Genomic DNA, 22,828 nt, shown 5'->3' with positions numbered 1-22,828 from the left:
CCTGGACCTCACCGAGGGAACCGGCAGCGTTGTTTGCTTAAAATTCGCGCGTTTACTTCCTTACGTGAAGTCCCGGCTTGTGATTGGTCGCGTGCCGCCCATGTGGCCGCGACGCGACCAATCACGGCAAGCCGTGACGTAATTTCAGGTCCTTCAGGATTTTAAAATTACGTTCTGGCTTGTGATTGGTCGCGTCGCGGTCACATGGGCGACGCGACCAATCACAAGCCGTGACGTCACGGGAGGCTGGACACGCGCGCATTTTAAAATGCGCGCGTGTCCAGCCTCCCGTGACGTCACAGCTTGTGATTGGTCGCGTCGCGTCGCGACCAATCATAAGCCAGAACGTAATTTTAAAATCCTGAAGGACCTGAAATTACGTCACGGCTTGCTGTGATTGGTCGCGTCGCGGCCACATGGGCGACACGACCAATCACAAGCCGGGACGTCACGGGAGGCAGGACACGCGCGCATTTTAAAATGTGCGCGTGTCCAGCCTCCCGTGACGTCATGGCTTGTGATTGGTCGCGTCGCCCATGTGACCGCGACGCGACCAATCACAAGCCAGAACGTAATTTTAAAATCCTGAAGGACCTGAAATTACGTCACAGCTTGCTGTGATTGGTCGCGTCGCGGCCACATGGGCGGCACGCGACCAATCACAAGCCGGGACTTCACGTAAGGAAGTAAACGCGCGAATTTTAAGCAAACAACGCTGCCGGTTCCCTCGGTGAGGTCCAGGCTGCGTCGGAGAGGTGAGTATAGCAATATTTTTTATTTTAATTCTCTCTTTTACACATTTTTACATTAATATTGTTTCGATACCGATACCCGATACCACAAAAGTATCGGATCTCGGTATCGGAATTCCGATACCCGCAAGTATCGGCCGATTCCCGATACTTGCGGTATCGGAATGCTCAACACTAATCCATGCTTCTTCTTCTCAAAGACCTTCACACCAGCGGAGAGAAATTACTCCATCGGGGATAGGGAGTTGCTAGCAATGAAGTTGGCCTTTTCGGAGTGGAGACATCCCTTGGAGGGAGCTCGGTTTCCCTTCCAAGTCTTCACGGACCACAAAAATTTGGTTTATTTGCGTACAGCTCAGCGGCTGAATTCTCATCAGGCCAGATGGTCCTTGTTCTTCTCCCGGTTCCACTTCACTCTCCATTATCTCGCTGGGGAGAAGAACATTCATGCTGACGCTCTCTCTCGCTCCGTTGTGTCAACTGAGGAGGAGGAAGAGGAGCCTCGGCTTATTGTCCCTTCAGAGAGTCTGAGAACCGTAGCTCCGATTTCACTAGAGTCTGTGCCTCCGGGCAAGACTTTTGTTCCCATCAATTTGTGACCGGAGGTTCTCTCTTGGGCTCATTCGTCCAGAGTGGGTGGACACTTTGGGACAAAGAGGACATCTGAACTGCTGGCTAGGACGTACTGGTGGCCACATATGGTCCGTGATGTCAGAGATTATGTTCGAGCGTGTGTCTCCTGCGCCAAAAATAAGTCTCCTCGACAATGGTCAGCTGGGTTACTCTATCCCTTGCCGGTGGCAGACAGGCCCTGGGAGATGGTCGGGATGGACTTTGTGGTGGGTTTGCCCAAGTCTCATGGCTGTACCATCATTTGGGTTATCACCGATCATTTTTCTAAGATGGTGCATTTGGTGCCGCTTCCACGGCTACCTTCTGCACGGGCCTTGGCAGCATTGTTTATTAAACACATTTTCCGCCTACACGGTATGCCGGACAAAATTGTCAGTGACGGGGGTCCCCAGTTTGCATCTCGGTTCTGGAGAGAGCTCTGTCGTCTTCTCAGCATTGAGTTGAATCTCTCTTCAGCATATCATCCCGAGGCGAATGGGTTGGTAGAGAGGGCCAACCAGACCTTGTTCACATATCTGTGACATTTTGTCTCAGCCAGGCAGGATGACTGGGCATCCTTGCTACTGTGAGCGGAGTTTGCACTGAACAACGCTGTAGCCGATTCCACTGGACAAACCCCTTTCCTCTTTAACTATGGTCAGCATCCGCGGGTACCTGTGCCTATGCCCGTGTCTTCCGCTGACTCCAGGGTGGCAGACTGGGCTGTGGAGGCACAGGATATTTGAGACCATACTCAGGATGTTATTCGGGCCTCCAAGGAGAGAATGAGGTCCTCCGCCGAATGCACATTGGTGCCCCGCTCCAACCTTTGCTCCTGGCGACTTGGTGTGGCTCTCCGCCCGTAACATCAGGCTGCGAGTTGAGTCCACTAAGTTTGCACCTCGCTACTTGGGCCCCTTCAAGGTCCTCGAACAGGTTAACCCTGTGGTCTACCGTTTGGTCCTTCCACCACGCTTGGGTATCACCGACACCTTTCATGAGTCCCTCTTGAAACCCGTATACATGTCTCGGTTTTCCGAGTCATCTGCCGGGACATCGGGTTCGTCTATGGACGATTACGAGGTGAAAGCTATTTTGGGCTACAAGGTGGTACGTGGCAAAATATTTTATTTGGTGGACTGGAAGGGTTATGGTCCTGAGGACAGGTCCTGGGAGCCTGCTGAGCACATTTGGGCTCTGCAGCTCATTGCTGCCTTTGAGCATGGCGGGGTCCAGGGGGGGCCTAGGGGGGGTAATGTTAGGGGTCAAGTTCCCGCCTCTGCACAGGGGGAATCTCGGTCCATCTCCACTGCGGTCTCCCATTCTCCTGCCGCAGTGGAGTCTGCTCAGCGGAGACGTCGGTCCCAGCGTCTAGCTCAGTCTGACTGTGCAAAGGGTTACTGCTGCTTTTCCATCTTCTGCCATTGAAGCCAGTGGTGGTCAGTGGCGAGCAGATGCTTTTGGGACTGAGTCCCGCTTTTCTCCTTCTGAGCATGCCCAGAGTAAGATCTCTCATTGGAGATCGAGGGTCACATGCTTAGATACTGCAGCAAAGGCCATTGGTTCTCCTGGAAGGTCCTGAAGGTGCTCAGGCTTTGTGGCAGCATCTCATTGGTCCTTCTAGGAAGGTTTTGTTCGTGCTTCAGCTATAAAAGGCTCGCATGGCCGCACGGCCATGCGCTAGTATCAATTCATCAATTCAAATATGTGCTTTGCGCCAGTATGGTTATGCATGAATGTGTTCAGGAACCCGGCTGAAATAAGCCCCTAGAATACCGGCTTCTCCGGTGAGGAGATTGTGTATTTGTATTCAGGGACCTGGCTGAAATAAGCCCCTAGAATACCGGCTTCTCCGGTGAGGAGATTGTGTTTGTGCATAACCACTGACTGCTATCAGTTCGGCAGCAAGCTTGCGCTCCTGTGAGGCTAACAGGGCACAGTGCTTTCCTCTCACGGCTGCTCTGTGAGGTAACAGAGCTAGTCTATACTGCCAAACAGTGCCACCATTCTCTAGCAGCAGGTTCTCCTGCACGGTGGACCCCGGGCTGCGAACGCACCATTTATAATAAACATCTACTTTTATTTGGTGCGTTCCGCTAGCCCTAACACCATGTATGGAGGAAAACCACTATTTGGGCTCACGGCAGGGCTCAGAAGGAAGGAGCACCGTTTCATGTTTTGAACGCAAAATTGGCTGGAATCGAGAGCGGATGCCATGGCGCCACGTTTGGAGAGCGCCTGATGTGCCTAAACAGTGGAAACCTCCCACAAGTGATCCCATTTTGGAAACTAGACCCCTCAATGGACTTATCTAGATATTTGGTGAGCACCTTGAACCCCCTGGTGCTTCACAAAAGTTAATAAGGTAGAGCCATGAAAATTAAAAATCACTTTTTCCTCAAAAAATCATATTTTAGCACCAAATTTTTTATTTTAACAAAGGTAGCAGGAGAAAATGGGCACGAAGCATTTTTATGCAATTTCTCCTGAATAGGCCAATACCCCATGTGTGGAGGAAGACCATTGACTGGCACACAGCAGGGCTTGGAAGGGAATGAGCACCGTTTCATGTTTTGAACACAAAATTGGCTGGAATCAAGAGCGGATGCCCTCTGCTGCCTGGGGCCCCGTGTGCTTCCTGGGGCCCCATGTGTTGCCTGGGACTACATTCGCAGTCTCTGCCCCCTATGTGCTGCTTGGGGCCCCGTTATTGAGTATATCACTCAATGGTTCTCAAAAGCCTGAAAACTCTGATCTGCAGCAGCTGGGGTATATTCTGGCCCACAGGGATATAAATTGGTCTAGGCCAATTTATACCCCGGGGTATAGTTTGACCTAGATTGACAAATCACAGCAATTTGGGTGCTGGGACTGACAGCATGGGTCCCCGTACCTCTCACCGTGCCTCTAAGCTGTCACAGACAGCTGTCGGCACTGTACAATCACTGTGTGTTTACATGCAGTGATAGTTTAAATGCACGATGGACACAGTCTGTCCTGGTGCAGGAACTGACACCCGACCAAGAAGGACTGTGTCCGTCATTGACGTTAAGGGGTTAATACTGCTGCTAGCAACACATAGAGAGAGATTGTGCTGAAGGGATCATGTACGACAGGATAGGGTGAATTGCCAGTCATTTATGCTGAAGCCTGCAATTGATACCAAACCCTCTTTTAAGCGCTATAAATATTCTTTTTGTTCTTAATCCTGCAAATTGTTCTGAGCAGGGAAATATTATACACCAATTTTACTGCAGAAGTTGAGCATCAAAAGCATACAGCCAGACTTCGCTGGATCTCAATATCATTGCTATATTGATGCTGAAGTCCTATATGTCGATCTGAGGTGTGCAAATTTGCCTGGCATTGTAATACTGCAAATTTTTTGATTAGTCAAATTTTATATAGCACTAATTGTGCTACAGTTCAGCTTCAAAGCACCTGCAAAAAAAGAAATTGTTTGATGAAAAAATTGCATTGCTTTACTTATGCTGCAGTCTTATATGTCCATCTGCTGTGGGTAACTTTTTCTGACATTGTACTCTCTGCAATGTTTTCTCAACAGGGATAACATACATAATTAAAAATCGTCAAGGCATGTGGTAAGGGACAGGGAAGTGGATGTGATTCTGATGGTGAGCAAAGAGGGCTCTTGGTGGGGACAGGGATGTCTTGGCTGTTGGCAGTCTGGCAGTCTGGCACTTATGGTCTATGTTTTCCTGCCTTTTCCGTGATGCTTGCATTGTGCACATTTTGGCCAACAATAATTACTGGTTTGTTACCATTCTTGATCCATGCCACAAGAAGAAATTTAAATTTCTCCTTCCCATGGCGGAGAGGTCTAATAAAATATTGCAGTTCCAGAAGGTTCTAGTTGAATAATTATTTAAAATATTCCCCATATGACAGTGCTGGCAGCATAGGTCACAGTTCCTTGGACAACCAAGGAGTGGAGACTAGGGCGACACACACCAGATGCAGCAGAGGCAGGAGATTACTCTCAAAGTTCTGGTACAGTTTTCTCAGGCACTCCCGGCGGCCAGGATGGAAAAGTTTTGGAAGATGTTGAAGAAATACCTTGCTGACTATACCAGCGTCCTCTTTTATTGCTCTGTGCCTTACAACTCTTAAGTATCCAAGCTAGTATCCAAGCTAGACATGGTATGAACTGTTTACACATTTTGCCAGAGGGGGTTTTTAGTGCAACCTGGGGTAGTATATCCAATAGGCACATTTGCCTGTCAACTGAAAATGCTGACAGGCTGACTCTTATAAAAATGATCAATGGATGGATTGCGACAGACTTCTGTATACCACCGGATGACAGCAACGGAATATAACCTCAAATCTAGTGGTTTTTTTTAGTCTATGCTTGTGCACCCCGTCCCACCCAAACATGTGTTTACAATTCAGAATCTCGTCTTTTTTTGTGTCATCCTCCTCCACCATGGGAATTTCCAGTCAAGGATACCCACTCCTTAGTAATTGGGGGAAAAAAATTCTGAGGCCCTCCATTTCATCTCTTCAAAGGGGTATTGGTGTGCCTATTTCTAATTTTTGGCATACCTTGCATTTAGTACATACGATTTAGTAGTGTAGGAGACTCACTCCTTAGCAATGGGGAAAATTGTGTTTCTGTGGATCCACCTTCTAGTTTGATTCATGTTTTTTTACAGCTTTCTATACTCAGAAATTCTTCAAAGCAAGCAAAATAATGGAATTACCACTTATGAACTCTTTAGTGCCTTGTTTCCATCTATTTCTGGGTTGTTCTCAAAGCATGTTTGGGGTCATTGTCCCGCTGGAAGACCCATAACCTAATACGATGTAAACCCAGATTTCCACCCAAAATCCTTTGGGAATCTTCACAATACAAGGCACCCCTGGCCAGAGGCAGCAAAACAACCCCAAAATATCTTTGAAATTCCACTATACTGTAACTACTGTATTCTTATATTCCATTTAAAGTAAACAGAAGGATGATGTGCTTTACCAAAAAACGCTATCTTGGTCTCTTCTATCCACAAGACACCTTTTGGCCCACTTGTAATAGAAAGCAATGCAAATGTGGAAAAAAAACATAGCAAAACATTGCATGTGAACTTAGCCAAAGGTGTGGAGGAGCATTTTTTTGTCTTACTTATTTTGCCCTATATACAATTCATTATCCTGGAAAGAATGTTTCTTAACATTTTCTTCCAGTCAAGTCCATTTTTTGTGTCATTTTGTATGGTTTATTGTCAGTCCATAAATGTAGAATAATACTCTGACAACATTGTTCTAGGGGTCTTCCCCTTGCTCATCACTAATGTCCATAAATTAAGTTATTTGTAATAATAAGAAATGACACAGGAAAAAAGTATTGAATATGGGTAAGGAAATATATTAAATACTTTGTTGATGATGATAGTTTCAAGAGATCTCTTGAAACGAGAAACTAGTTGCATGCACTGCACAGGTGTGATTTTTGCCCATTCTTCCTGCAGGGGGCGCATCACCGCAACTCAAGGTGACTACAAGACAATCCCCTGCACTCCATTCATTCCCTGGGTTTTTACAGGCAGGGGCGGCTGCATTAACAGGCTTCTGCTTGTAAAATTAATTAACCCTTTCAGATGGATTTACAACATGGGACAGAACGACGGAAGGTATGGAATATTGTTGTTTGTTTTTTTTAACTTTGTTTCAGGTGACAAGGATTTTCAGGTGGATTAAGAGTCTAATAAAATATTACAACAACATGTGTCTTTATTTCATTAAAATACTTTGTAATAATGTGTGTGTGTTTTCTTAACCATTTCATACTATTGTCTTAATAATGGATAGGTGTCATAATTGACGCCTCTCCATTATTAATCTGGCTTAATGTCACCTTACAATAGCAAGGTGACATTAACCCTTCATTACCCCATATCCCACCGCTACACGGGAGTGGGAAGAGAGTGGCCAAGTGCCAGAATAGGCGCATCTTCCAGATGTGCCTTTTCTGGGGTGGCTGGGGGCAGATGTTTGTAGTCAGGGGGGCCAATAACCATGGACCCTCTCTAGGCTATTAATATCTGCCCTCAGTCACTGGCTTTACCGCTCTGGTGGAGAAAATTGCGCAGGAGCCCACGCCAATTTTTTCCGCCATTTAACCCTTTATTTTACCAGCTCCAGCGCTCAAATTTTGCACATACACACTACTAACATTAGTAGTGTGGAATATACAAAAAAAAAGGGATATGAGATGGTTTACTGTATGTAAACCATGTCTCATATCCTGTCGGGTTTGTGAAGGAGAAATGAAAAGCTGGCAATTGAATTACCGGCTTTTCTGCTATATCGCGCTGAATTAAATAAATATATATATATGTGTCTCAATGACATATATATATATATATATACTGTATATATGGTTTCCGAACATCTGAGCCCATAAATCCATTAGATGTCGGTTTTGCAAGCAGTACGGATGCCATACGGATTATATACGGAGGATGACATGCGCAAAATACGCTTCCACACCCTGCCTACGGATGACATACGGATCACTATTTTGGGAAGATTTCTGCGTATTACAGCCGTATTACGGCTTTAAAAAACGGACCGTATTGTCTTACGCCTAGTGTGACGCTGGCCTAACAAGGGTCAAAAAGCCTAAGGAGGAAGAGTACTTAGTCCAATAGAAGATGGTCATTCACTGGTAGGATTTCATAAAAATATAAAAAGAAAAACATACACAAAAAAATATATAAAACACTCCAGAGGTGATGAGACAATGAGAGGTTGAAGAAAAGTTGCACAACATTTCTATAATTAAAGGAATGGTGAGAAACTAAGTTTCTCATTCATGCCTAAGGGGGACATTGTTCACAATTTAATAATTCAATTACATTCAAGCTGAGACAGCCTGCGTTTTAAATCACCACCCCTAAATTCACCATGAATGTGATCAATACCATGCACCATAAATAAATCTGGGTTGCAGGCATATCTCAGCTTGAAATGGCGAGGAATGGTTTTAAGGGACGCCATGTAATCAATGTTGAGGGCTGCTTTAATATATCTAACATGTTCCCTCGTTCATACACGCAATTCGCAGGACGTCAGGTCTACATAGATTAAGTCACAGGGACATATGGCATAATACACCACAAAGTCACTGGTGCAGGAAATATATTCCCTAATCTAAAAGTTCTGTATACCATCCGAAATGTTGCAAATAATGATGAGCGAATGTGCTTGCCACTACTCGTTACTCGCCCGAGTATCACTATGGTCGGTGTACTCGGCGAGCATCGAGTATTTCCGCGATTATTCGGCAGGAGCTGGGGCTCTGCCCTGCAATTCTGGCTCTCTTTAGAGCACCAGTCACAGTGCAGGGATTGTCTGCCATGCACTGTAATGCTGCAGCCATCTTTGTTGTGGTATTACAGTGATTGGCTGGCTGCACAGCGTCATCAGGTCTATAAGAGACCTGACGCCCCTTGCTCGCCACATTCTGCTTTGGACTTTGCAAGTGTAGGGAGACCTGCTGCTGAGATAGGGTCAGAATCGTGCTTTTAATAGTTAGTGTAGGTCTGCAACTGTTCAGTCCGCAACTCCTGAGAAACCAACAGACCTTTTTAGGGATAATTCGGGGGTCCCGAAATTGCAGCACTAAGTAGGCAGGGGAGTCTATGTGCGCATATCCACATCAGTGCAAGGCCTGCAGGCACTGCATGTGAGTATATACCTGTCACTGCATACCTCCAAAAGCTCCGTTACTGTCTGCTGCTGCTTATTTAATATATATCTAGCTGCAGTTTTCTGTGGCTTTTTTTTTTCTTCACCTGATACCTGCTGCTCTTATTCTAAAGCAATCCATAGCCCCCTTATTTTAACATTTACTTGCTTGTTCACGCTCCCTACTACAGCCAGGTTATTGAAATCTAAGAACGTGCAAATCTACCTTTTATTTTTGTCCCAGACACCAGATGTGAGTGAGCCCAAAAGTCTTTTTTGTTTCTTTTTTTATTGTGTCATAGCCAACTTGCTGACACAATTTAGTTGTGCCCCAAAAAATCAAGGCCACATTTACATCAGTCTGATATCTGAGGCTGAGGCCTGGTGTATCGGTGGTGAAAAAATTGATGCTTCGCAGGCATAAGTTTCATAGTTCTGTCTACAAGCCTTGTTCCACTCTTTTTTTTTTTTTTTTTTTAAATTCTCCAACCCCCCCAAAAAAATTATACAGTCTGTTATGTGAGGCCTGATGTATCTGTGTTTGAATAATCGCAGCTTCGCAGACATAAGTTCCATAGTTCTGTCTGGTAGCCTTGTTCCACTTTTTTTTTTAATTCTCCAAAACCCCCCCAAAAAATTATACAGTCTGTTATGTCAGGCTGATGTCTGTTGTATCTGTGGTGGAAAAATCGTAGCTTCGCAGGCATAAGTTTCATAGTTCTGGCTGCTAGCGTTGTTGTACTCATTTTTTATTTTTTGCCAAATTTCACATACAAGAGAAAAAAAATTAGACAGTCTGTTATCTGTGGCTGTGGCCTGGTGTATCGGTGGTGGAAAAAACGTAGCTTCACAGGCATAAGTTTCATAGTTCTGTCTGCTAGCCTTGTTCCACTTTAAAGAAAAAAAAAATCATCCAAAAACAAAAAAAAATTATATACTGTCTGTTATGTCAGGCTGAGGCCTGGTGTATCGGTGGAGGAAAAATCGTACTTCGCAGGCATAAGCTTCATAGTTCTGTCTGCTAGCCTTTTCCACTCTTTTTTTATTGTTTTAAAAATTCTCCAAAACACCCCTAAAAAATTATACAGTCTGTTATGTCAGGATGAGGCCTGTTGTATCTGTGGTGGAAAAATCGTTGCTTCGCAGGCATAAGTTTCATAGTTCTGTCTGCTAGTGTTGTTGTACTCATTTTTAATTTTTTGCCAAATTTCACATGCAAGGCAAACAAAAAAAAATAGACAGTCTGTTATCTGTGGCTGCGGCCTGGTGTATCGGTGGTGGAAAAATCGTAGTTTCGCAGGCATACATATTATAGTTCTGTGTGCTAGCTTTGGTTTCCTTTTTTAAAAAAAAAAAATTAATCCCCCCCAAAAAATATTTTATACAGTCTGTTATGTCAGGCTGAGGACTGGTGTATCTGTGGTGGAAAAATTGTAGCTTTGAAGGCATACTGATCAGATACAATTTTGCTCCAAATAAATACATTTGTGTTGAGTTTTTTAAATAGTTCAGTAGTCCATTTAAAATGGGCAAGGCAAGGGGCAAGGGACGGGGAAGTGGACGTGATGGTGCATGCAGAGGACGAGGCCATGGCCAAGTTGAAAGTGGGCCTCAACAAAAACCCACATCTTCTCGCTCGACCTTCGTGTCCCAGTTTCTAGGTGATCTCAGCACACCACTATTGAAGCCAGAGCAGTGTGAAACGGTTGTTGTTTGGATAGCGGATAATGCTTCTAGTCACTTAGCCACCACCACCATCACCATGTTTTCCACATGATCAAGTCTGAGTAGTCGTGAATGTGGACCGGATATTCCTCACCCTGATCCTCCTTCCTCCCACCATGCCGAGTGCCCTGAGACAACTGATCATACAGTTGGACACTCCGAAGAGCTGTTCAGTTTTCCCTTTCAAGATTCCACACTCTCGGCCAGTCCACTTGAAGTGGGGCCAGATGAGATTGCATGTAGCTATGCCCAAATCTTTGAGCAGCCACGGTCACATGAAGGTGATGTTGGGAAAGTGTCACAAGAGGTGGACGATGATGAGACACAATTGCCAAAAAGTCAGGAGGAGGAGCAGGGTGCGGACGTGGAAGACGAGGTGGTGGATGACATAGTGACTGACCCAACCTGGCAGGAGGACATACAGAGCGAGGACAGCAGCACACATGGGGAAGGAGGCATATCACCCCAACAAGCAGGAAGAAGCAGTGTGGTGGCCACAGACAGAAAGCGTGCATCCGTTCCCCATATCACCAACATGAGGGATGTTGCCATTTCAACTGTTAGATCTTCCTGAGTCTTGTTATTTTTTAAAGACTCTGCCGATAACCCCAAACAGGCCATTTGCAGCACCTGCCATGCCCGCATCAGCTGGGATAGCAAAACTACCAGCCTGTCCACCACCAGCATGATCAGGCACGTGACAGCAAAGCACCTGACTTTGTGGGCCAAACCCCAGGCTCCAGGAACACTGTCTGCATGTGACACCACTGCTTCTTCCACTGTTTTGTGTAGAAGCTGATCCTCAGTCCACCGTGCATGTGAAGATGCACTGCACCTGTGTTGGCCCACAGTCAAGCAGCACCATCATCAAACTCGTCCATGTCCTTGTCCCAGCACAGCCTTCAGTTATCTATACCCCATTCAGTAGAACACAAGCGGAAATACCCAGACAATGCCCCAAAGGCCACAGTACTAAATTCTAACATTTCTCCTCTGCTTGCACTCAAAATGTTGCCTTTTAGGCTCATTGAGACTGAAGCTTTCCGCAATCTGATAGCGTGATCCATCCCAAGGTACTAGGTCCCCAGTCGCCACTCTTTCTTCCAGTGTGCCATACCGGCATTACACCAGCAGGTGTCCCACAACATTACCCATGCCCTTAGCAATGCTGTTACTGGGAAAATCCACCTAACCAAGGATGTGGACAAGTGCTTGTAGCCAGGGACGGTACATCTCTCTGAAGGCACACTGGGTTAACATAGTGGAAGACTTGACCCAGTTGGACCTTGGGATAGAACACATCCTACCCACGTCAAGGATTGCGGGTCCTTCGTCAATCAGGGTTGCCCCCACAGTCTACAGCTCCTGCACCTCCTCCTTCTCCTTTTCAGCCTCCATCTCTGAAATCAACACATCAGTCAGAAGCTGGAAGCACTGCAGCACTGCCTCAGCCAAGCGGCAACAGGCTGTGCTGAAGCTAATGTGCCTAGGTAACACTAGGTAACAAACCGCGCAATGCAGAAGAGTTGTGGACAGCGCTGAAAGAGCAGACAGATATTTGGATGACACCGCTGAACCTACAGCCAGGCATGGTAATGTGTGACATTGGCCGGAACCTGGTGGCTACTCTGAGGCAAGGTGAGCTCACACACGTACCTTGCTTGGCCCAAGTGCTTAACCTCGTGTTTCAACATTTTCTGAAAAGCTACCCGGAGCTGCCAGATCTGCTAGTGAAAGTACGCCGTCTGTCTGCCCATTTTAGAAAGTCAGCTACAGCTTCAGCTGCCCTTGTCGTGCGGCCCCTGGACCTTACCGATGTAACCGGCAGCCTCCGTTACTAAGAATGCAGTGAGTTTAGGACCTGCGATGACTTTGCGGCTTGTGATTGGTCGCGTGAACGGTCACATGAGCGGTCACGCGACAAATCACAAGCCGCGACGTCATCGAAGGTCCTTCACTCCTCATTCTTAGGAACGGAGGCTGCCGGTTACATCGGTAAGGTCCAGGGGCCGCCGGACGGGTGAGTATATCCATATTTTTTATTTTATTTCTTTACTTTTTACATGAATATGGATCCCAGGGCCTGAATGAGAGTTTCCTCTCCTTCAGACCCTGGGAACCATCCAGGATACCTTCCGATACTTGTGTCCCATTGACTTGCATTGGTATCGGGCATCGGTATCGGCGATATCCGATATTTTTCGGATATCGGCCGATACCATCCGATACCGATACCTTTGAGTATCGGAAGGTATCGCTCAACACTATTTGTGAGCAGAAGAGGGCAGTTGTTGACTACTAACATCAACAAGACCGTCGATATTCAGTTCAGACTCCACACATAAAACCTCAGCAGTGGACATCACCAAGATGGTGAGCGGTGATGATGCCATTATTAGCATCACCATCCCGCTTCTCAGCATTCTGAAAACCTCTCTGCTCACAATTAAAGAGGATGCATTGCAAGCAGAGCACAAGTACATGGATCAAGGAACCATACTGGGGGATTGCACTCAGCCCAGCCTTATGTCTTCCCGACGTGGATTGGTAGGCAATGAGGAGGAGGAAAAACAGGAGCTACTTTCATGCGCTATAGACGGTACTACAAGCACAGCTGTCATACTGTCTGTTCAGAGGGGATGGCCTGACAACAGGGAGGATGAGGATGAGGAGGAGGAGGACAGCATGGTCAGTCGTTCTGTTGGTGAGGACACAGAAGTTTTGCCTGTTAGCAGTCTGGCATGCATTGCTGACTTTAGATTGCACTGCTTTTCATTTGACCCTCGCATTATAAAAAGTTTTGGTGACACTCATTACTGGTTGGTTACACTTCTAGACCAATGCTACAAGGAGATCTTTCAATCTCTTCTTCCAGAGGCAGAGAGGTGTACTAAAATGTTGCAATACCAGAGGACCCTTGTAGCAGAATTACTCAGCATATTCTCATGTGAGAACGCTGGCAGCTGACATAAGAGTTTGTTGTACAACAAAGGAGTCCAAGCGAGAGAGACAGAAGTACTATCCAGCTAAGGCAGGGGAACAATGGCAAAGTTCTGAGACAGTTTTCTCAGACCCTCCCATCGTGCCATCACAGAGGCAAGGGGTGCTGTCACAAGAAGTGCAATGTTTGGGAAGATGCTGAGGGAGTACCTTGCAGATTGTACAAATGTCCTCCGGGATTCCTCTGTGCCTTTTAACCCCTTCCCGACCTTTGACGCCACGTAGGAGTCATGAAAGTCGGTGCCAATCCGACCCATGACGCCTATGTGGCGTCATGGAATGATCGCGTCCCTGCAGATCGGGTGAAAGGGTTAACTCTTATTTCACCCGATCTGCAGGGACAGGGAGAGTTGTACTTCAGCCCAGGGGGGGTGGCTTTGCCCCCATGTGGCTACAATCGCTCTGATTGGCTGTTGAAAGTGCAACAGCCAATCAGAGCAATTTGCAATATTTCACCTATGAAAATGGTGAAATATTGCAATCCAGCCATGGCCGATGCTGCAATAGCATCTGCCATGGCTGGAAATCATGTTCTGCCCCCCCCACCGCCCCCGATCTCCTCCCCAGTCCTCCGTTCTGTCCGGTACCCCCCTCCGTCCCCCTGTCCGCTCCCCCGTGCTCCTGTCCGCTCCCCCGTCCTCCGATTTCCCCCCCTGTGCTCCGATCCACCCCCCACCACCCCCTCATACTTACCGAGCCTCCCGAAGTCAGTCCGTCTTCTCCCTGGGCGCCGCCATCTTCCAAAATGGCGGGCGCATGCGCAGTGCGCCCGCTGAATCTGCCGGCCGGCAGATTCATTACAAAGTGCATTTTGATCGCTGTGGTAGATTCTATCACAGCGATCAAAATAAAAAAATAATAAATAAACCCCCCCCTTTATCACTCCCATAGGTAGGGACAATAATAAAATAAAGAAAATATTTTTTTTTTCTTTTTCCACTAGGGTTAGGGTTAGAACTAGGGTTAGAACTAGGGGTAGGGTTAGGGTTAGGGTTAGGGGTAGGGTTAGGGCTAGGATTAGGGTTATGGCATGTGCACACAGTGCGGATTTGGCCGCGGATCCGCAGCGGATTGGCCGCGGATCTGCAGCGGATTGGCCGCTGCGAATTTGTAGCAGTTTTCCATCAGGTTTACAGTACCATGTACACCTATGGAAAACCAAATCCGCTGTGCCCATGGTGCGGAAAATTCCGTGCAGAAACGCTGCGTTGTATTTTCCACAGCATGTCAATTCTTTGTGAGGATTCCGCAGCGTTTTACACCTGTTCCTCAATAGGAATCCGCAGGTGAAATCCGCACAAAAAAACACTGGAAATCTGCTGTAAATCCGCAGGTAAAACGCAGTGCCTTTTACCTGCAGATTTTTCCAAAATCGTGCGGAAAAATCTCACACGAATCCGCAACGTGGGCACATAGCCTTAGGGTTAGGGTTGGAATTAGAGTTAGGGTTGGAATTAGGGCTAGGGTTGGAAATAGGATTAAGATTAGGCTTGTGGTTAGGGTTACGGATAGGGTTAGGGGTGTGTTGGGGTTACAGTTGTGGTTAGGGTTGGGATTAGGGTTAGGGTTGGGATTAGGGTTAGGATTAGGGTTAGGGTTGGAATTAGGATTACGGGTGTGTTGGGGTTAGGGTTGTGGTTAGGAGTGTGTTGGGATTAGGGTTGTGATTAGGGTTATGGCTACAGTTGGGATTAGGATTAGGGGTGTGTTGGGGTTAGTGTTGAAGTTAGAATTGAGGGGTTTCCACTGTTTAGGCACATCAGGGGTCTCCAAACGCAACATGGCGCCACCATTGATTAAAGCCAATCTTGCGTTCAAAAAGTCAAATGGTGCTCCCTCCCTTCCAAGCCCCGACGTGTGCCTAAACAGTGGTGTACCCCCACATTTGGGGTACCAGCGTACTCAGGACAAACTGGGCAACAACTGTTGGGGTCCAATTTCTCCTGTTACCCTTGCAAAAATAAAAAATTACTTGCTAAAGCATAATTTTTGAGGAAAGAACAATAATTTTTTATTTTCACGGCTCTGCGTTATTAACTTCTGTGAAGCACTTGGGGGTTGAAAGTACTCACCACACATCTAGATAAGATCCTTCGGGGGTCTAGTTTCCAAAATAGTGTCACTTGTGGGGTGTTTCTACTATTTAGGCACATCAGAGGCTCTGCAAATGCAACGTGATGCCCGCAGACCATTCCATCAAAGTCTGCATTTCAAATGTCACTACTTCCCTTCCGAGCCCTGATGTGCACCCAAACAGGGGTTTACCCCCACATATGGGGTACCAGCACACTCACAATAAACTGGGCAACAAATATTGGGGCCCAATTTCTCCTGTTACCCTTGTGAAAATAAAAAATTGCTTGCTAAAACATCTTTTTTGAGGAAAGAAAAATGATTTTTTATTTTCACGGCCCTGCGTTGTAAACTTCTGTGAAGCTCTTGGGGGTTGAACGTGCTCACCACACATCTAGATAAGTTCCTTGGGGGGTCTAGTTTCCAAAATGGGGTCACTTGTGGGGGGTTTCTACTGTTTAGGCATATCAGGGGCTCTGCAAACGTAACATGATGCCCGCAGACCATTCCATCAAAGTCTGCATTCCAAAACGTCACTACTTCCCTTCCGAGCCCCGGCATGTGCCCAAACAGTGGTTTACCCCCACTTATGGGGTATCAGCGTACTCAGGAGAAACTGGACAACAACTTTTGGGTTCAAATTTTTCCTGTTACCCTTGCAAAAATAAAAAATTCTGGGCTAAAAAAATATTTTTGAGGAAAGGAAACATTTATTATTTTCACGGCTCTGCGTTATAAACTTCTGTGAAGCACTTGGGGGTTCAAAGTGCTCACCACACATCTAGATAAGTTCCCTTGGGGGTCTAGTTTCCAAAATGGAGTCACTTGTGGGGAGTTCCTACTGTTTAGGCACATCAGGGGCTCTGCAAACGCAACCTGATGCCCGCAGAGCATTCCATCAAAGTCTGCATTTCAAAACGTCACTACTTCCCTTCCAAACCCCGACGTGTGCCAAAACAGTGGTTTACCCCCACATATGGGGTATCAGCGTACTCAGGAGAAACTGGACAACAACTTTTGGGGTCCAATTTCTCTTGTTACCCTTGGGAAAATAAAAAATTGTGGGCTAAAAATCATTTTTGAGAAAAGAAAAATTATTTTTTGTTTTCATGGCTCTGCGTTATAAACTTCTGTGAAGCACTTGGGGGTTCAAAGTGCTCACTATGCTTCTAGATAAGTTCCTTTGGGGGTCTAGTTTCCAAAATGGGGTCACTTGTGTGGGAGGTCCAATGTTTAGGCACACAGGGGCTCTCTAAACGCGACATGGTGTCCGCTAATGATTGGAGCTAATTTTCCATTCAAAAAGCCAAATGGCGTGCCTTCCCTTCCGAGCCCTGCGGTGTGCCCAAACAGTGGTTTACCCCCACATATGGGGTATCATCGTACTCAGGACAAACTGGACAACAACATTTTGGGTCCAATTTCTCCTATTACCCTTGGAAAAATAAAAAATTCTGGGCTAAAAATCATTTTTGAGGAAAGAAAAATTATTTTTTATTTTGACGGCTCTGCGTTATAAACTTCTGTGAAGCACCTGGGGGTTATAAGTGCTCACTATGCATCTAGATAAGTTCCTTGGGGGGTCTAGTTTCCAAAATGGGGTCACTTGTAGGGGAGCTCCAATGTTTAGGCACACAGGGGCTCTCCAAACGTGACATGGTGTCTGCTAGCGATGGAGATAATTTTTCATTCAAAAAGTCAAATGGCGCTCCTTCCCTTCCGTGCCTTACCATGTGCCCAAACAGTGGTTTACCCCCACATGTGAGGTATCGGTGTACTCAGGAGAAATTTTCCAACAAATTTTACGATCCATTTTATCCTGTTGCCCATGTGAAAATGAGAAAACTGAGGCTAAAATAATTTTTTTGTGAAAAAAAAGTACTGTTTCATTTTTACGGATCAATTTGTGAAGCACCTGGGGGTTTAAAGTGCTCACTATGCTTCTAGATAAGTTCCTTGGGGGGTCTAGTTTCCAAAATGGGGTCACTTGTGGGGGAGCTCCAATGTTTAGGCACACAGGGGCTCTCCAAACGCGACATGGTGTCCGCTAAAGATTGGAGCCAATTTTTCATTGAAAAAGTCAAATGGCGCTCCTTCCATTCCGAGCCCTGCCGTGCGCCCAAACAGTGGTTTACCCCCACATATGAGGTATCAGCGTACTCAGGACAAATTGGACAACAACGTTCATTGTCCAGTTTCTCCTTTTACCCTTGGGAAAATAAAAAAATTTTCGCTAAAAGATCATTTTTGTGACTAAAAAGTTAAATGTTCATTTTTTACTTCCATGTTGCTTCTGCTGCTGTGAAACACCTGAAGGGTTAATAAACTTCTTGAATGTGGTTTTGAGCACCTTGAGCAGTGCAGTTTTTAGAATGTTGTCACTTTTGGGTATTTTCAGCCATATAGAACCCTCAAACTGACTTCAAATGTGATGTGGTGCCTAAAAAAAATGGTTTTGTAAATTTTGTAGTAAAAATGAGAAATCACTGGTCAAGTTTTAACCCTTATAACTTCCTAGCAAAAAAAAAATTTGTTTCCAAAATTGTGCTGATGTAAAGTAGACATGTGGGAAATGTTATTATTAAATTTTTTGTGTCACATAACTCTCTGGTTTAACAGAATAAAAATTCAAAATGTGAAAATTGCGAAATTTTCAAAATTTTTGCCAAATTTCCGTTTTTTTCACAAATAAACTCAAAAATTATTGACCTAAATTTACCACTAACATGAAGCCCAATATGTCACGAAAAAACAATCTCAGAATCGCTAGGATCCGTTGAAGCGTTCCTGAGTTATTACCTCATAAAGGGACACTGGTCAGAATTGCAAAAAACGGCAAGGTCATTAAGGCCAAAATAGGCTGGGTCATGAAGGGGTTAATTATTGGGTATCCAAGATGGACACATGGCATGAACTGGCTCTCTACGTCTTGGAGGTCCTGGCCTGCTCTGCTGCTAGCATTCTGTCAGAGCGGGTTTTTAGTGCCACTGGTGGAATTATAACAGATAAGCGCATCCACCTGTCAACTGTAAATGCTGACAGGCTGACTCTTATAAAAATGCACAAGGGCTGGATTGGGAAAGACTTCTGTACACCACCAAGTGAAAATAGCTAAACATAACCTCTAATACATTCTCTTTTTTGGGAAGGTGTATTCTCATGCACCACTTCACAACCACACATGGGTATGCGCTTCCAGATTTGCTCTCTTTGTTTTTATCCTCCTCCTTATCCTCATCCTCATCATCTACAACCAGTAGAACACCAGGGTGAACGGATTCCGTGATGCCAAAGTCACCATTTTTTTTGTGCAAGGGTGTTTTTATGAAGCTCATTACTAATTGGAAACCAAAACAAATGTTACTCCAACAAGGGGAAATGTCATAAAAAAGAGATGTAAGTTTATTATTCCCATTTATTCTTATATTTTCCATTTTCCCTATCTCTGGACAATCCTCTAATGAGTTAGTGTATACCTCTACAATAGAAAATTATTCAAAGACTTTTATATTATATTTTTATTTATAGCCCTGTCTCTGAGCTGTTGCTAGGGACAAACATATCTTGTTGGACACATTCTGGCTTCAAATCTATGAACCTGTGTTCGCCCCTCCCTTTTGCTATTTACTTTAATCATATTCACATTTTTTATTTATTTGTTTGATTTCATTATGATTTATCTTTATGTCTCCTCATTCTCCACCACTAGATCACCTGGCTTAACGTCTTCTGCGCTGCTGCAGACAGCCAATTTTTTGGCAAGGGTGTCTATGATGCCCATAGTATATTTTTAAAAAATGTACCCCCATGGGGAAATGTTTGTCAGCCCATGCACTGCGTATATAGGCATTACAAGTCTAGGAGACACACTCCTTTACATGGGGCCTAGTTTTTAATTAGGCCTTCAGCAATGTCTCCTCATTCTCCACCACTAGACATTCTCCACCACTAGATCACCCGAGTTAACGTCTTCTGTGCTGCTACAGACAGTCAATTTTTTTGGCAAGGGTGTCTATGATGCCTATAGTATATTTTTTTTAAATTTCCCCCCCATGGGGAAATATTTGTCAGCCCATGCACTGCGTATATAGGCATTACAAGTCTAGGAGACACACTCCTTTACATGGGGCCTAGTTTTTAATGAGGCCTTCAGCAATGTCTCCTCATTCTCCACCACTAGATCACCAGGCTTAACGTCTTCTGTGCCATTACAGGCAGTCCAATTTTTGGCAAGGGTGTCTATGATGCCCATAGTATATTTTTTTTAAATGTATCCCCCTTGGGGAAATGTTTGTCAGCCCATGCACTGCATGTATGGGCATTACAAGTCTAGGAGAAACACTCCTTTACACTGCACCTGTTTTTTCATGAGGCCTTCAGCAATGTCTCCCCATTCTCCACCACTAGATCACCATGCTTAACGAGTTCTGTGATGCTACAGGCAGTACCATTTTTGCCAAGCCTGTCTATGATGTCCATAAAAGATTTTTAAAACAGGTACCCCCTTGGTGAAATGTTTCTCAGACCATGCACTTCATGTATGGTCGTTACAAGCCTAGTACACCCGCTTTTTATCATTGGGCCTAGTTTTTAATTAAGCCTTCCTCCACCTCTCATCATTTTCCATCACTAGATCACCAGGGTTCACGTGTTCCGTGCTGCTACAGACAGTCAATTTTTTGGCAAGGGTGTCTGTGATCCCAATTAAATATTTTTTTACAAATGTATCCCCCATGGGGAAATGTTTGTCAACCCACACTTAGTGTTTGGGCATTACAAGTCTAGGAGACACGCTCCTTAACATTGGGCCTAGTTTTTAATAATGACTTCCTCCACATATCATAATTCTCTGCAACTAGAACACCATGGCGAATGTGCTCTGTGCTGCTACAGCCATTCAATTTTTGGCCAAGGGTGTCTATGATCCCATAATTTTTTAAAAATGTAATTCCCATGGGGAAATGTTTTTCAGCCCATACACTTAGTGTATGGGCATTACAAGTCTAGGAGACACACTCCTTGGCAATGGGAAAGATTTTTTTTATGAGGCCTTCCTCCTTGTTTCTTCCAAAGCGGATTGGGGTGCGTGCAAATTTGGGTCAAGGCGGAACTTGCATCCAATGCATAAGGAAACAGTATGGCAGGACAAACTGAAGAATGTGAAGTGGGTTTTCCTGTGTCCATCCATTACTTGGGTTTAAAGGCTTATTGGTGTGCATATGAATTGATAGCAGGGCAGATCTTGCAGGTAATACATAAGAAAACAGTATGGCAGGACCAACTGAAGAATGTGAAGTGGGTTTTCCTGTGGCCATTCAGTACCTGAGTTCAAAGGCTTATTGTGCTGCATTTGACTTGATAGCAGGGCAGGCCTTGCAGGTAATACATAAGAAAAGAGTATTGCAGGACCAACTGAAGAATGTGAAGTGCATTTTCCTGTGGCCATCCAGTACCTGGGTTCGAAGGCTTATTGGGGTGCATACAAATTGATAGCAGGGCAGGCCTTGCAGGTAATACATAAGAAAACAGTATGGCAGGACCAACTGAAGAATGTGAAGTGGGTTTTCCTGTGGCCATTCAGTACCTGAGTTCAAAGGCTTATTGTGCTGCATTTGACTTGATAGCAGGGCAGGCCTTGCAGGTAATACATAAGAAAAGAGTATTGCAGGACCAACTGAAGAATGTGAAGTGCATTTTCCTGTGGCCATCCAGTACCTGGGTTCGAAGGCTTATTGGGGTGCATACAAATTGATAGCAGGGCAGGCCTTGCAGGTAATACATAAGAAAACAGTATGGCAGGACCAACTAAAGATTGTGACGTGGGTTTTCCTGTGGTCATCCAGTACCTTGGCTCAAAGGCTTATTGGAGGGCATTTGACTTGATAGCAGGGCAGGCCTTGCAGGTAATACATAAGAAAATGGTATGGCAGGACCAACTGAAGAATGTGTAGTGGGTTTTCCTGTGGCCATCCAGTACGTGGGTTCAAAGGCTTATTGGGGTGCATATGACTTGATAGCAGGGCAGGCCTTGCAGGTAATACATAAGAAAACAATATGGCAGGACCAACTGAAGAATGTGAAGTGGGTTCTCCTGTGGCCATCCAGTACCTGGGCTTGAAGGCCTATTGGGGTGCATATGACTTGATAGCAGGGCAGGCCTTGCAGGTAATACATAAGAAAACAGAATGGCAGGACCAACTGAAGAATGTGAAGTGGGTTTTCCTGTGGTCATCCAGTACCTGGGTTCAAAGGTTTATTGGGGTGCATATAACTTGATAGCAGGGCAGGCCTTACATTCATATTTTTCAGGAAGCCCTCCTGTACCTGTTGTGAAATGGGTATTGGGGTGCGTTGTAATTGTTGGCAGCCCAGCCACTCACTTCATAGGCAGTAACAGCATAGGAGACATACTGTTTAATAATGGCCCTTTAAGAATGTTAATTGTTGTGAATTCTGCTCTTGGGCTCCCTCCGGTGGTTATAAGTGGTTGCGCTGCTGTCTTTGGATCGCAGCATTCATCAGGTGTCTCCACTTATTGCAATTCTGACTGGGCTATTTAGTCTTGCTTGACCCTTTAGTTAGTGCCAGTTGTCCATTGTTTCCTGGAGGATTCACTTCCCTGCCTGGTCTCTCTTGCTTGCTGTTCATTTCAACAAAGATAAGTTCTGGCTTTGTTTTTTGCAGTCCACATGCTGTGGGCCTGATCGTTCAAGTTATTTTCCATGTTTTGTTTTGTCCAGCTTGGTCTGTATAAGGATTTGTTCAGCCAAGCTGGTATCTCTGGAAATGCAGATATACCCTCCATATCTTTAGTTAGATGTGGAGATTTTGTATTTTCTGTGGTGGATATTTTCTAGTGTTTTAATACTGACCGCATAGTACTCTGTCCTATCCTTTCTATTTAGCTAGAAGTGGCCTCCTTTGCTAAATTCGATTTCAGTCTGCGTATGTTATTTCCC

Source organism: Ranitomeya variabilis, chromosome 1 (genome assembly GCF_051348905.1).
Source record: "Ranitomeya variabilis isolate aRanVar5 chromosome 1, aRanVar5.hap1, whole genome shotgun sequence".
Classification (NCBI taxonomy): Eukaryota; Metazoa; Chordata; class Amphibia; order Anura; family Dendrobatidae; genus Ranitomeya; species Ranitomeya variabilis.
The sequence above is the reverse complement of the archived record's forward strand: the minus strand, read 5'-3'. Positions refer to the sequence as shown.